This window comes from Sipha flava, unplaced genomic scaffold (assembly GCF_003268045.1).
Source record: "Sipha flava isolate LNK unplaced genomic scaffold, YSA_version1 18500_pilon_pilon, whole genome shotgun sequence".
NCBI classification, from domain to species: domain Eukaryota; kingdom Metazoa; phylum Arthropoda; class Insecta; order Hemiptera; family Aphididae; genus Sipha; species Sipha flava.
In genome coordinates, this window is record NW_020272318.1 from 8769 (window position 1) to 14202 (window position 5434).

Sequence of the window (5434 nt, forward strand, 5' to 3'; positions counted from 1 at the left end):
CACCTATATACCTACTTTATTTCATTTTTGTACTTTTGGGTTATTACAATACTTTATTTCTGTATAGTTTGGAAGGATATTTTAAGTCTATAATATATTATGAAAAGTGATATAAGTTTTGAGAAGCTAAAAATGTTCAGAATTATGGAAACGGTTGGTAATGTTACGGGCGGTCTAGATTGTTTCACATAGTTTGTGACCTCTGCGAAAGACGATATTATACTTTCCATGAGATATTATTTATTTAACAATTTTTTTTTAGTATTTTTACATTTTATGTATAGTACAGGATTTATAGAAATTATATTGTTTACAGCTTAGACTTAAATAATAAATATCTAATTCAAAAGTAGACTTTAAAAATAGTTTATGATTAGTCTCAAAGTGATATGATAATTATCGGAATGATAATAGACCTCGATGAAAATTTGGTAAGTATACACATAAATATTTGAGGTTTGATTAAAATATTGATATTATTTAAATTTCTTGATGTGCTTCTTATTTTTATTTTTTCAGAAATCGGTCGAAAATTTTATAACTTAGTCCAACCAAGGCATATTCGTTTTGAATTTTTGATTTACTGATAGGGTTGATTCAAACTTTGAAGTAATTCAACGAAGACCAAATTCTTTATTGAGTTTGTTTAGTACTCAATATTATTTTTTCTTACTAATTTCCAGTCATTAATGTCTTGGAGTATAAAGTATTCTTGTTTTTGAATGGCCCAAGGAGGAAAAAATATTCTATAATGATATTCCATTTCTTTTATTTTTCTTCAAATTAATACTAATTGCAACGGGTTTTACAGATTTTAATTTACACGTGGATAATTTACTATGACAAAAGTTGTCAAATAAAATCTTAATTGCAATTTAAATATTAAAATTAGCAGTGGTTATTGTTCGGTTAGGGATTACAATGCTTCAAATAAAACTAATACAATAAAAAATAAAAATAAAAAGAAAAGAAAAGAAAAGAAATACCTTTTTCGTGAGTATAATTTATGTTAATATAAACTTTTGTGATGCGGAATTGTTGCACCGTGATTAAAGTCAGTTGGGATTAATTCTAGACTCTTGGTCATTTGCCTTTCAATAAGCCACCCCGTTCTCGTGTAAAAAAGAACCTACCTTTTTCCATTTAGTCGCCTAAAAAAAAAAAACTTTTTTCACTTTTATTCGTTTGCTACACACAAATGTAAATTTCCATGAATTGGAGGATAACAAGCGATCCTTTCTTTTATTCTCGAACGGGCAATGATGTTATTGTAAGTCATGCGTCTGAAATATATTCACTATGCTTTTTGAGTGAACTTCGGACGGTAGGAAAGCTTATAAAAGTATATTTACTATAATTTTTGTTGTATATAACTTTATTGTAGAACTTTATTGCAGTCGTATGTAACGTTCGAAAGTATGAAAATTAGATTTATTATTACTGAACACCACTTAAACTCATGGCTATATAACACTACACGGCTTTTCTTAACCAAGAAAAATAAAAAATAAATTCAAATTAGCAATAATAAAATTTTTAATGTATCTACACATTTGCTACTCAATATTTATTTACAGAGATTATGTTAATGAATCAATTTACCCTATCAAAATTTATTAAATATAATTTGTATAACCTATATTATTTAATATTTGCATAAAATGTTATCAAAATTGATATTCTATATGTAAGTTGTATTAAATTAGTCACTAAATATGCTATTCAACAATATAATTCATGTTTTAGCTATTTTAGATTGACTACTTTTATAAGTCATTATGATTTCTATTTTTATAAATAAGTTTTGATAATAGATTATAACTGTTATGTCGAAAACAAAGTTTCAATAGATTTTTTTTTCAACAAATCATAATATAATCGATGATAAAATTAATAATTTTCTGAAATTAATAATTCTGATACAAACAATGAATAGATTTTACATCGAGTTATTTGTAACTTATAAAAATGAAATGAATAAAAAACGGTATTATAATTTAGAATTGAAATATTTTACAATCGTCACTAGCAACAGTTACATTTTAAGTATCATATTATGTAAAAAACATGGTTAACACATTTCATTTCAACACGTTTTATTTTCAACATAATACGATGGCGTAGTCGAATTACCTAATGTGGTTGAAAATTGTATGAGTAGGTTATTATAGTTACATTATCACCTGACATTATTTTGATCAAATTTCAGACCAACGAAGTTTCGCTCATATGTGTGAAACAATAAATATCATTATTGCGAATAGAGGGTTTGAAAAAATATTATAACAAATATGTAAAAAAAAAAAAAAAAAATGAATAAGGAATACATATATAAAATGAGCATGTAGAAATGTATATACACCGTGTGTATCACACACACACACATTATCATAAATATTGGTTAAAATAATGATGAATGTCAGTGTATTAAAATCCTTTGTGGTAAATCGAAAAAAAAGAAGAAAAAAAGGGAGAAAAGGTTTTACTAATACATGAATGGAAAAAAAAGCCAAACGAATATAACCGGGTATTAAACCGGTGTAAATAAATCTCTTGGACGATGCGCAAACAATGATAAAAGGAAATTCTTTTCTATTTTACCAATGTTGTCGTGGGTGTTTTTTACTTGACGAACAAATTTTGACTGACAAATACTGTCGGGAAAGAAATAATGTCAATTTTATTTCGAGTAAGATATATTGAGAGGAATACGAGACATTGTTTTACAACTATAAACATTCGGCGCAGTGTACATATTTATATGTATTTCCTTTTTTTTTCGAATCGCGTTATATATGAATTTTTTTCTACTGTAAACTTTAAATTCACAAAAAGAGTAGAATAGTTGTTCAACGAGAAACATGTTTGATGTAGCGCTTCAGACCGATTTTAATCAAAACTCAAAAGATACAACGTCCTCTTCTCATTGGTGAGTTCTTGAGGACCAGGATGAGTAGAAAAAAAAAAATAAAAAAATATACTCAAACCAAAATGATTATACTAATGGTTACAAAAGCTTTGCAAAGTATAATGTTTTTAATTAAAACTAATTACATTCCGGTTGGTAATCTCATCGTGTCTTTGCCATTTAGATATGCATGCATCGTCGTATAATATGTACATCCACACACGTTTAAAGTGTGCTAATAATTCTTGAAACTTTGTTTACGAGATAAGTTATGTAGTCAAATGTGTAAAACCTTTTACTACCTACCTCGTACTACCTATCATTCCAAAGTGGGCGTTGTAAGAAATAATAGGAAATTAATGTATCCCCTATACACGTGGTACTTACGTACATGTATAGTTGGTACTTATTATAAGTAATTTAGTTTTAATCGTACGGAGGATTAGATACACGTTTAAAATATATTTTAATACTATTATTTTAATGACACTGATTATAATCAGTTACTGTATATAATAATAATTATTATTCGTGAAATCATTTGTCATAAGTATTTAACTGGATAGTTATAGGTGCATGTAACTACTGGCCGTAGACGAGGTATATATTATTCTCTTCAGAGTCTGAAGGGACGATGCGCCGTACTTTAACCTTGGCGTTAATTTTTGTTTTGTATGCAATACCGTTTAAAGCTCACTGTTCAAATCATCATCGTAGTGGAAATCATGAAATGTTTAGTCAACGGAGCAGGGAGGGATGTTTCAGTACTTTAATTAGTAATAAAAATTCAATAAAACATATAATAAAATATAAATAATATATTGAAAAATATTTTAATAATGTATAAAGTAATTTAATCCCGCACTGCGTTTCTCGCAAAAATTGCACTCGTGGCGACTGCTGCGCGATTGACGTGCGTGTTTCGACAATCGCGCGCGTGAACATTGACGCGCGTGAATTATTAATAAACATCAATACTATTTTTCATGGTTTCAACTTTTGCGTGATCATGTATCGCGCATCGCGCACCACGCAATCACGGATGCGTGGTTGTAGGAAACCACGGCTTTAGGGATAATTAAAATGATCGCGGACCTCTTAGAACAAATAAAAATTTAAAAACAATAATAGTTATATAATTATACTTCGTATATATTAAATTTACTTTATTTATTACTTTATTACTTATTCCCTCCGGCATACGTGCGGAGCCCTAAGGGTCCATGGACCACAGTTTGGCAAACGCTGTTATAGACTATAGTAATAACCATGATATAATAAACTGGTACAATTCGGTGTCCCGAGAACTTTGTCCGGGACGCCGGGTCATGGGTTCCTAAACCGTTAATTCCCCGGGAAATCCGGGATGAATGGCCATCCTACACTATAGTAATAACTATAATGATACGAACGTTATTAATATAAGGGTTATCCCAAATATCGAAGAATATCACCTGAAGAAGGCGGGAAAATTCGAAATTATGATATCGAAAACAGGTGGGTAATTCCTTACAACCCACTGTTGCTTAAAATGTTTGATACACACCTAAACGCGGAACTCTGTAGCTCTTCTTATTCTTCTACTTCTTCTTATTCTGGCTTTATCTACACTGCAAAAATTTTTGTTACCATCACAACTTCACGCCACTTCTCTCGATCATGAATTATATTTCTCCAATAATTTACTCCTATCCTTTTTAAATCTTCCTCGACCACATTAATTTATTTTTTCCTCGGGCGTCCTTGTGGTCTCTTACTCGCTGGTTTCCAAGACAGTACAGTCTTTATTATTTTATCGTCACTTCCACGCATAATGTGTCCAAACCACTGAATTCTCTATCTTTTTATGTAATATTTAATTGGAGTCATTCCTGTTTTTTCAATTAGTTCTTTGTTAAACTTTCTCCTCCACATTCCAGTATTTTCGTCGAATTTACGTCTACGTATCATATGCCATATCTTGTTTTCGAAGGTGGTAAGTCTTCGTTCTGTTACACTTGTAGTCGTCTATGATTCGTATCCATATGTTAATACAGCTCTCACTAACACTTTGTAGAGTCTAACTTTCGTTTTCTTTGACAACATTTTCGATTTAAAAATTTAGATAATGCAAAGGACACCCTTTATTATTTTTATTCCAATCTCTTGTGATCAGTAATTTATTATATTTATACATACACCAAGGTATTTAAACTCATTAACTTTTTCATATATTCAATCTTTTGGTTCAGAGTTCGTTAGATCTGTGTCAGTATCTAATAGCTCCATGATCTTGTTCTTTTCCACGTTTATTTTTAGTCCTATTCTATCTGCTGATTTTTCTAGAACTTTCAATGCTTACTTTGTGTCATATCTGGTATTGCCTACAATGTTGAGATCATCAGAAAAACCTAGGATTTGAACTTTCTGTAGGTTTATTTCTACACCCGTTGCTTCTTTTTACATCTTTCTGACCGCCTTCTCTAAAACTAGATTAAATAATATTGAATATAACTGTGTAGCTTTATAAAATCAATTACATATATT